Genomic DNA, 11665 nt, shown 5'->3' on the forward strand with positions numbered 1-11665 from the left:
CTTCTGCTCCTACGCCTTATGGTCAAAGTCAGACTGATGAATGATATTGAAAATGGGAGACCTGTGCCCTTCAGTTGGTCATTTGTTGCAGAAAGTGCAGTGCTGTTCTTGCAGGCTGCTTTGACTGACTTGATGATAAAAGTTCATCACTGAACCTTCCCGATAAAATCTTAAAAGATGTTCATCTTTTTTGTTGCTTTTTGTACTGTAGCCAGGGGAGCAGTACTACTTCCAGGAGCTTCGTCCTCCGATTAGTTATTTAACTCTCCATCACCATTCACACCTGGATGTAGCCAGAATGCAGAGCTTTGATCTGATCTGTTTGTCGTGGGATTGCTTATTTCTGTCTATCGCATAAGATAAAAGCAAAATACTGCAGATGCTTTTGTTTCGGTTTTTGTTTCTGTCTATCGCATGCTGCTTCTGCTTTGTGGTGTGCATGTAGCCCATGTTGTAGCTTCACCAGGTTTGCACTTAATTTTTAGGTGTGCCTGGTGGTGCTCATGGCATGCCCTCCTCGCTGAACCAGGGTTGATCCCCTGGCTTGATGGTAATGTTAGAGTGAGGGATATATCAGGCCAGGAGGTTACGGATTGTGATTGTCTACAATTCTGCTGCTGATGGCCCACAGTGCCTCATGGGTGCTGAGTTTTGAGTTGCTAGACCTGTTTGAAAGCCAACCCATTTAGCACAGTGCTAGTGGTACACAACACAATGGAAGGTATTCTCAGTGTGAAGACAGAACTTCATCTTCACAAGGACTGTGCAGTGTCCATTCTTACCTGCTCAGCGCATAGAGTGTGAGGGTGAGGTCATGAAGGATTTTTCCTCTTCTTGGTTCCCTCACCAGCTGCCACAGGCCCAGTCTGGCAACTACTTCCTTTAGAACTCGCCAGTTCAGTCAGTAGTCGTGCCACCAAGCCATTCTGGGTGATGAGCATTAAAGTCTCCCACCCAGAGTAAATTCTGTGCCCTTGCCCCTCCCAACATGGAGGCCCAACCATCTTCAGCTGTTTAATCAATGACCTTCCTTCCATCATAAGGTCAGAAGTAGGGCTATTCGCTGATGATTGCACAATGTTCAGCACCATTTGCAACTCCTCAGATACTGAAGCAGTCCATGTCTAAATGCAGCAAGACCTGGACAATATCCAGGCTTGGGCTGACAACTGGCAAGTAACATTCGCACACACAAGTGTCAGGCAATGACCACCTCCAACAAGTGAGAATCCAGCCATTGTCCCCTGATGTTCAATGGCATTACCATCACTGAATCCCCCACTATCAATATCCTGGGGGTTACCATTGACCAGAAACTGAACTGGACCACAGATATAAATACTGTGGCAACAAGAGCAGGTCAGAGGCTAGGAATCCTGTGGTGAGTGACTCACCTCTTGACGCCCCAAAGCCTGTCCACCATCTACAAGGCATAAGTCAGGAGTGTGATGGAAAACTCCCCACTTGCCTGGAGGAGTGCAGCTCCCACAACACTCAAAAAGCTTGACACCATCCAGGACAAAGCAGCCCAATTGTTTGGCACCCCATCCATAAACATTCACTCCCTCCAACCACTGACGCACAGTAGTAGCAGTGTGTATCATCTACAAGATACACTGCAGGAATTCACCAAGGCTCCTTCAACAGCACATTCCAAACCCATGACCACCACAATCTAGAAGGACAAGGGCAGCAGACAGATGGGAACACCACCACCTGGAAGTTCCCCTCCAAGCCACTCACCACCCTGACTTGGAAATATATTGGCCATTCCTTCACTGTCGCTGGGTCAAAATCCTGGAACACCCTTCCTAACAGCACTGTGGGTGTACTTACACCACAAGAACGCAGCAGTTCAAGAAGACAGCTCACCACCACCTTTTCAAGGACAACTAGGGATGGGCAATAAATGCTGGCCCAGCCAGTGAAGCCCATATCCCATGAATCAATAAAAAAAAGTATTGATTCATCAACTGAGGAGGGGTGTGACAGGTTGTAATCAGCAGGAGGTTTTCTTGTCCCTATTTAACCTGATGTCGTGAGAGTTCATAGGATCCGGAGATAATGTTGAGGACTCCCAGGGCAACTCTCTCCTGACTGTATATCACTATGCTGCCACCTCTGCTGGATCTGTTCTGGTTGGATAGGACATGGTGGGATGGTGATAGAGGTTGCTGTGACATTGGCTGTATGCTTTGATTATGGTGACTATCACTATCTAAGGTTGTTGCTTGACAAGTCTTTGGGATAGCATTCCCAATTTTAGCACAAGCCCCCAGATAGAGGGCTGACTGGAAAGAGTGTGTGGTCGTTTCCAGTGCCTGATGTTGGGTGGTCTGTCCAGTTTTCTTCTCAACTTTTCCATAGCAGTTTGGTACAAGTAAGTGGCCTGAATCTTACATCCATCGGGCAGGCGCGGTCGGCAGGCCCAGAATCGGACACGGAATGCGCTTCCTCCTGTGATTGGCCCCCGAACACAGCTTCCCACTGGCCGACCAATTAGCAGCCAGCCAGCCTAAAATGCATGCTGACAAAGATTCAGCGCTGCCAAGGGGGGGCAGGAAGAGTGGGGGGGCGAGGGGTGAGCACCAACAAAAGTGAGGATGTGGGTGGGCACTTCTAGCTCGCCCCCTGAAAGCATTCAGCTGCTGCGGAGCTGCCTCAGGGAGCTGCAGACCTGGGCAGATTAAATTGAGAAGAAAAAAATGCAACAAACTAGCGCACTCAAGCACCCGGCAGCAGAATTCAAAAAGCATCTGTCCCCAGATATAATTTTTTATTATATTTCTCTCCGGACATTTCATCCCGCCCCTGGATCGTGGTTTCAGCAAAAATGTAAAGGCCGCCTGGCCAATTGGCACGTCCGCCGATCGATTTCAATTGACTCCTTGATGGGCTTAACTGTCGGCGGGCGAGCTTCTGACTGTCACGCACACCCGCCGAGTGAAATATCGCGCGAGTGCGCAATGACGTCAGGACGCACACCCAACGTCTTCTCACGCAATTTCACATGCTGTTGGGTCTGGCGCGTGCCTGCACAACCAGGGTAAAATTCTGGCCGGTGTCATGCTAGGCCATTTCAGAGCACAGCTAAGAGTCAACCGCATCATGTGGGCCCCGAGTCACATGTAGGCCGCACCAGGTAAGGACGGTAGATTTCCTTCCCTAAAGGACATTAATGATCCAGGTGGGTTTTTATGATAATCTAATAACTTCATGATCACCATTACTGACTCCAGCTTTTTTTAAATTCCAAATTTATTAATTGACTGAATCCAAACTCAGTCCTAAATGATCAATTCCTTATTCCTGAGGCTGTGTTCTAGATTCTCCAGCCAGGGGAAACAACCTCTCAATATCTACCTTGTCAAGCCCCTTTTTAGAGTCATAGAGTCTTGTTTCAATGAGATCGCCTCTGATTCTTCTAAACTCCAGAGAATATAGACCCACATCACTCAGCCTCTCATCACAGGACAACCCTCTCATCCCAGTGAACGTTTCCTCTACTGCCTTCAAGACAATTATATCCTTCCTTACATATGGAAACCAAAATTGCACACATAATTCCAGGTGTGATCTCACCAAAGCCCTATACAATTGCAGCATGACTTCCTCACTCTTGTACTCCAAACCCCCTGCAACAAAGGCCAATATGCCATCTGCCTTCCTAATAACGGAGGGAGTTCAAGGATTTTGACCCAACAACGATGAATGAATGGCGATTTAGTCGCAAGTCAGCATGGTATGTGACTTGGAGGGGGAATTAGAGGTGGAGGTGCTCGCACCCACCTGCTGCCTTTGTAGAGATCATAGGGCGGGGAGGTGCTGCTAAAAGGTCTTGGTGAATTTCTACAAGGCATCTTGTAGATGGAACACACTGCAGCCATGGTGAGCTGGTGGTGGAGGGAGTGAATGTTGAAGGTGGTAGATGAGGTGCAAATCAAGCGGGCTCCTTTGTCCTGGATGGTGTCAAGCTTCTTTAGCATTGTTGGAGCTGCGCTCATCCAGCCAAGTGGGGATTATTCCATCACACTCCTGACTTGTGCCTTGTAGATGGTGGACAGGCTTTGGGGATTCTGGAGGTGAGTTACTCACTGCAGAATTCCCAGCCTCTGACCTGCTCTTGTAGCCCCATATTTATGCGGCTGATCCAGTTCAGTTTCTGGTCAGTGATGACCTAAGAATATTGACGGTGAATGTTGATCACCGCAATTTTGTTCTGAGCCATTTGCATGGGTCTGGGTACGTTACTGCCGTGGTCTACCACCTAACTTGGGGACTTACATTGAGGGATAAGGAAATGGGCCAACAGCTCCAGCCAAAAGGCCTTTTGGGGGGGGTGGAAAATTAAAGTCATCTTGTGCAAACTCATGTCTTTGCACAACTGATAGTTCCCTCTCAGACACTTCATGTTACAGGAGGGTCCCTGGACATGCTGCCCATCCAGGTTTCTTTGAGGTTCCTCCATTGAGGTGCTCAGTAGGCCAACAAAACCAGGGGTGGGGTGTTGGAGGTGTCAGAAGGAGAGAGGCTTGGAATGCCCCTTCCCTCCTTATTCATATTCTTACAGCATTGGGGAGAGCCCCATTGTGCCTGGTCTCCATCCCATTAAAATCCCTCAGGGGTAGAGATTAGATGTTACATTTTCATTTCGTCTTTGCTGTATCTAGGAGTTGGGTATTCCTCAGGTGTAATGAAGAGAAAAATGTCTCTCCCTTTGTCCTCATAGATCACCGCTACTCCAACTGCCCAATGTTATAGCTCTCCCCCCCCACCCCACCCCCCCCCCCCCCCTCCCAAACACACACACACACACACACAATATCTGATCTCCCATTGCTCGTCATCCTGCCCTTTTTATTTAGCACAGAGCTGCCCTGGCATTGCTGACTGCCCTCTGTCGATGAGAGACTGAGATCAGAGTGGGAGACTGGGGAGGCTGTTGCTACTCACCCACTTTCCATTGTTCATTGGATCCTCTGGCAAGCTGCTGGCTGCCTGGTGTCACCTGCTGAATTCCTGGGGCTTCAGGTCAGGGTGATAGTTCCCTGCGTTGTGGCTGTTGGGTTTAGACCCAATGAGCATTGACTGAATTCAAAGAGCCACCTCAGATGAAAGCAGGCAGCGAGGAGCATGAGGAAGAGCACGTATTTGGCAGAATGTCCACCCCAATCTGAGGGAGGTGGCCCATTGATGAGTCCCTTCCCTGGAAACACTGGGGATGAAGCAAAAGCAGCTAACAGGGCAAAAGCACTCTGCCAGGAAATGTGGCCTGGAAATTTTTTTCTCATTCATTCATGGGATGTGGGTATCACTGGCTAGGCCAACGTTTTTGCCCATCCCTAATTGCCCTTGTTCAGAGGGCATTTAAGAGCCAACCACACTGAGATATTTTAAATCTCCTCTACCACTCCCTTGGCAAAACACATACACACAGACACACAAACACAAACCCACACAAACATGGACCCCTATATGTGCAGACACACACACACAAACCCACATAAGTGCAGACACACGCACACACACAAACCCACATTTGTGCATACACATTCACACATATGCAAGCACACACAAACCCCAAAATGTGTAGGCACATACATACATATGTGCAAACACACACACATGTGCAGACACACATACACAATAATACATGTGCAGACACACATATATGCCAACGTACATGCACACCTGCAGACATATGCAGATACCCACAGACATACACACACATACAGCCATACACACACTGTGTATGTGCCATTACACACGCTATATACACACACAGACGCATATGCAGGCACGTGTGCAGACACACATGTACATGTACACTTACACAAACACACACAAATTGTGGCATAGTTGAAGGGAGGAATCACAAAGATACAAATAAATAAGTGAAACAGAATTGAGAGAAATTGCTTTAAAATACAGAGGTCAAATCAAACATTTTTAAAAACTGAGCAGAAAGCAGAATGGCAATTAATTTATTGAGATATTTTATTCGGTTAAATGGACTAATTCCTTGTACAAATTTGAGAGATGTAGTTCAACTGTAATAATTTACACCTGCTTCATGTTGCTGATGACAGGTCATTTTCCTAAACCAGGTATGTTTTTGCCGGCTTTATTAACGACTTCAACCCCTTTTTTCTTCAGAACTTCAGCACCCTCATCAATAGCTGAAAGAACAAAATCGTACTATAAATAAAGTACACCAGTCCAATATTATGAAGCCTTTGTGAACATTATTGCCTGTGGCACTGAATAGTACAGTTGACAGTAAAGAAGAGAGCTGTACGGCTTTCAGGAAGATATCAATGGACCGGTCAGTTGAGTGGCAAATGGAATTCAATCCACTGAAGTGTGAGGAATGCATTTCAAGGGGGCAAACAAGGAAAGGGAGTTCACAGTAACTGGTAGGATAATGAAGTGCAGAGGAACAGAGGGACTTGGGAGTGAATGCCCACAGACCCTGAAGGTAGCAGCACAGGCGGGGTAAGGTAAAATGGCATATGGGATATTTCCTTTATTATCCGAGGCATAGTATACAAGAGCAGGGAGATTATGCTAGGACTGAATAAACACTAGTTAGGTCACAGCTACAGTACTGCTCACTGCATTACAGAAAGGATGTGATTGCACTGGAGAAGGTATGGAGCAAATTTGCAAGGAATTCTCCAGGAATGCAGAGTTTTAGCTATGAAGAAAAATTAGATAGGCTGGAGTTGTTTTCTTGGGAAGAGGAGATTTATTTGAGATGTGTAAACTTACAAAAGGTCTGAATGGAGTAGATATGAGGATCTATTTCCTTAGGGGTTTTTAATAACCAGAGGATGTTGATTTTAATTGGTAGAGGAGGTAGAGGGGAGTTGAGGAGAAATCCTTTTACCCAGAGGGTGGTGGAGGTCTGAAAGAGTGGTAGAGGTAGAAACCCACAACACATTTAAAAAATATTCAGATTTGTACTAAACTGTCATAACCTACAAGGTGATGAGTCAAGAGCTGGAAAGGGGGTGCTGGGGTTAGACTGGATTGGTCTTTTTCAGCCAGCGCAGATACCAAATGCCCGTCTTCTGGGTTTTCCATGTTTCTGTGTTTAGATGGTGCCTGGTGTAAGAAAACTGTGAGTAGCAGTGGAGATTGGGCTAAGAATTTTCCATCATTTTCATCCAGAGGCAAAGGGAGGAATGGTTAAACTGTACCTTTCTCTACAGCCTGCTGTACTTGACTTGCACCCTTCTGAGTTGCACTTTGTGCTTCCTTTGCTGGGGACAGAAAGATGACATTCAGCAACTCAGGTAAAGGAGACATATTCTGACACAATATACCCCACTCCCTCCACTGTAATACTCCAATATACCCACTCCCTCCACTGTAACGTTCCAATATACCCCACTCCCTCCACTGTAACACTTCAATATACCCACTCCCACTACTGTAACACTCCAATATACCCCACTTCCTCCACTATAAAACTCCAATATATCCCACTCCCACCACTGTAACACACCAATATACCCCACTGTAACACCCCAATATACCCCACTGTAACACCCCAATATACCCCACCACCTCCACTCCAATGCTCCAGTATACCCCACTCCGTGCATTGTAGCGCTCCAATATACCCCACTCCCATCACAGTAACATTCCAATATACTGCACACCTTCCACACTAACACACCAATATACCGCACAACTTTCACTCTAACAGTCCAATATAATCTACAGGCCTGAATCTGAAGTCAGTGGAGAGTAGGAAATAAAACTGGCTTTCCTTCCAATCTCATGTGCTTTCCACTCAATGAGTTAAGTTAAGATAATCCCCTGATATCCCCCATACCCTTATCTCTAATACTCTGATGTACCCCAAGCACCTGTTGCTAATACTCTGAAAAAACCCCACACCTAATGTGTCTCTAATACTCTGATATAATCCATATCCCTGTCTCAAATACTCTGATATAATCCATACCCCTGTCTCTAATACTCTGAAATGCCCCACACCCTGTCTCTAATATTCTGATATAATCCACACCTGTCTCTTGTACTCTGATATACCCAACAGCCTGTCTCTAATACTCTGATAACCTCCGTACTACTGTCTCTAATACTCTGATATACCCCACAGCCTGAATCTAATATTCTGATATAATCCACACCCCTGTCTCGGTTACTCTGATATACCCCACACCCCTATCTATAATACTCTGATATATCCCACATCCTGTTTCTAATACTCCGATATACCTCACACCCCTATCTATAATACTCCGATATACCCCACACCCCTGTCCATCTCTAGAACACTAAGAACACTGTAACATTTCATTATATATCAATGCCCTCGCTGTAACACGCACCTCTCTATAATTCCCACAATGCAACACTTTCTGATCAACCCCTGACCGTAACATTATTTGATTCCACGTGCCTCACTGTTATATAACATATCCGTCACTGAAACATTGTTATATCTCACAATGTAACAGCCTGGTGTATTCCACATGCATCAGTGTAACATTCTGATTGATAGTCGTTGCAATTCATAGTAATTTAGGCCCATGTAAACACATTGCCTCTGACCCAGTACCTCAACAGCCAGACTTCAATATCCCCCGGAGTTTTTGGCCAACCCTCAATAGAGTGCAGACTGGACATGGTCAATGTGGCCACCTGACCTACAAGTGGCGCCTCAAGACCTCGCCTGCCTGTGACTGCGGACACGCTGATCAAACCACGGAGCACGCAATAACATCTAGCTCCCGACCCAAGCCTGGGGGCAATATCCTGGAGTTACACTTGCTCTCCAGCAGGGCATTGGACTGGTTAGGGAGCTTGACATTAAAACTATGATGACCGCTTCTGCTCCTGAAGCCTTACAAAAGAGGAGTCCAATAATTTGGATGAAGCAATGCAAATTACTCAGGAAAGTGGCCATTTAGTGTAAAAAAAGAATTCAAGTATCAAATACGTAGAATATAGTAAAGCGTTTAGACTTGAAATTGATCAGAAATACTCTCAGTTTTACCTGTACTTGCCCTGTGACACTCCCTAATGCATCTGCCAGCATAATACTCTAATAATTAAGCCCCTAATATCACAGGTCCATGCCCAACCAATATATCCGAAAAACCATTCTCTGTATAATGATCCCTCCACTAGAACACACCCTGTATGGGGTTCAGAATGGTTCAGAATGGATCTGGACGAACAAAATATGCAGAAGCTAGCAGAAGCACTGTATCAGATTATCAAAACAAAAATGGCTTTCTGTAAAAACACAATAGATTTTTCACTTGAGTCACAAATGTTGGTGGCATTTCACTTCTTCTCAATCCTCTCATCCGTTTGTCACTTTGGACATAACAGTTTCACTCAATCGCCACGCTTAACTGAGACTGGCAAACTCAACATGCGCCAGGGATCAAACTTGGCATCCTTCTGGTGTAAAATTCAATTATCGATCAGGCAAAGTCAATCGTGGAGCTAAACTTTTACTTCTGAACAGCCTAATTACCTTTGTCTTCTGCTGCACTGGTTGCATCGGCCATAGCCTGGTTAATCTGATTGCCAAACCCAGACATTTCTTCAACTCAAAGAAAGAGACGTTGGTGGTAAAAGGAAAGAGTAACAATGGAGACAACTATTGCAGAAGTAGATTTAGTTGTGTCAGGGTTGTGTGCTGAGCATTTATAGCAAGGTGAAGCTCCGCCCAGGGAGTTCTGTGTTGCAGGAGCTGCCAGTTCTTATTGGAGATACCTTGAGGCCAAATATTCAGCAACGAGAGGTGTTGGTGCAAGGAGGGGAGGAGCTGGACAGAAAATGACAGAATTAAACAAATCGATCCCGAAGGATAGGGAGGGGCAAAACAGAGAATGTCGGTTTTAGTTTGCAAGGGAATAGAGATGGGAAATGGCTCACGAGAAAATGATGCAGGGCGTTTTTACAATAAATCTGACCATAGGAACAGTGCTGCCTGTCTCACCTTTGACTAGCAGCAAATACCATTCACCCCAATTAGGAAAGAGGTTGAAGTTGCACTTGGAGCAGTCAGAAGTGAGCACACATTTGCCTCCAGTATCCAAACTGGGTTCACACCATGTACTGACCCCTTCATTTTAGCTTCCAGCTCCACTCCTAGCATACACCTTATAGTCTCTTAATTAAACATTGACTGAGTGTCCAAGGGACTCTTTAGGAATCTTAGGGCTGGGGTGCAATGTGCTGCCAATTACTTTAAGCTTGGCATTCCATCAAGAAGAGGGCACATTTGGGGACATCCCCGCCTGGAGTCAGAAAGCTGTGAATCAATGTGATTTTGAGGTCTCCCAGTCCAACCAGTGGATGTGATGCCAGGACACAAAATCATGCCACACCTGGCAACAAATTTCTCAATCTCTCAGCCAACAACAAGAGCAAAGCTGCAAGTTCGATCCGGGGCTAGCACTCCTTACAGGGCCAGGCGCCCAAACTGCAGGCAATATTATTTGTAAGGACTCCAGCTGTGGCAAAGTGCCTGGAAATACTGTGGAGTGCTTTTGGAGGTGTTGTGGTGAAGTTACTGGATTTGCCAGAGTGCTGCAGCTTCCTCATACAGAGGCCAGAGTGTCTGGTGACCTGTCCATACAAAGGGGGGGGAACAGGTATGGGGGCAGCAGTGCCTGTGCTTCTGGGTCTGCAACACGACAGGGGGATGGAGCAGAGGCTGCGGAGAGGACAAAGTTTGCGCAATGCTCTCTGCCTTGGAGCTGGACTCCTCCATCCTCCTTGTCAGGAAGCTGTCTAGCAGGCCTGCCAAGGCGCCCAATATATCGATACCACTATTCTCGTATGACAAGAAAAACTCATAATGGGATGTCAAGTTTACCTATCCATTCAATGGCCTCTTGAGCTGTCGAGTGGAGAAATGAAGTGCCTCCCGCAATAGATTTTAGTGGGCATGTGACGTGCCCCATTGTCTGGGACTCATGGTCACAATCACACTTCAGGTTAACCCCCATCTCCCAAAGTAAACAGACAGGTGCAGCAAGCAATAAGGAAGGCAAATGGTATGTTGGCCTTCATTGCAAGACAATTCGAGTTCAGAAATAGGGATGTCTTACTGCAGTATACAGGGCCTTGGTGAGATCACACCTGGAATTTTGGCCTGCCTATCTAAGAAAGGATATACTTGCCATAGACGGAGTGCAGCGAATGTTTACTAGGCTGATACCGGGGATGACAGGACTGTCAAATGAGGAGAGATTGGTTCGACTGGGCCTGTATTCACTAGAGTTTAGAAGAATGAGAGGGGATCTGATTGAAACATATAAAATTCTAACAGGGCTAACAAACTAGATGCAGGGAGGATGATTCCCCTGGTTGGGAGTCTCAGGATATGGGGCAGGCTATTTAGGATTGGGATGAGGAAAAAATTTCTTCACTCAGAGTGTTGTCAACCTGTGGAATTCTCTACCACACAAGGCAGTGGAGGTCGGGTCACTGAGTATATTCAAAGAAGAAATTGCTAATTTTTTGGATATTAGGGGCATCAGGGGGTATGGAGAGAAAGCGGAAATATGGTGTTGAGATAGAGGATCGGCCATGATTATATTGAATGGTGGAGCAGGCTGAAAGGGCCAAATGGCCTTCTCCCAGTTTCTATGTTTCCACGATGGAACAT

The 11665-nt window shown here is 46.1% G+C and overlaps 1 long non-coding RNA gene across 1 annotated transcript; it reads right to left on the bottom strand.

Moving 5' to 3' along the window:
• Positions 1-5973: 5973 nt before the first annotated feature.
• On the bottom strand, positions 5974-9680 carry LOC121270900. Its single transcript, XR_005941631.1, has 3 exons — positions 9521-9680; positions 7203-7265; positions 5974-6179 (listed from the first exon to the last, which is right to left on the bottom strand). It is a non-coding gene; the product is annotated as an uncharacterized LOC121270900 (long non-coding RNA).
• Positions 9681-11665: the final 1985 nt, after the last annotated feature.

The sequence above is a fragment of the Carcharodon carcharias genome, chromosome 28, assembly GCF_017639515.1.
Source record: "Carcharodon carcharias isolate sCarCar2 chromosome 28, sCarCar2.pri, whole genome shotgun sequence".
NCBI lineage: Eukaryota > Metazoa > Chordata > Chondrichthyes > Lamniformes > Lamnidae > Carcharodon > Carcharodon carcharias.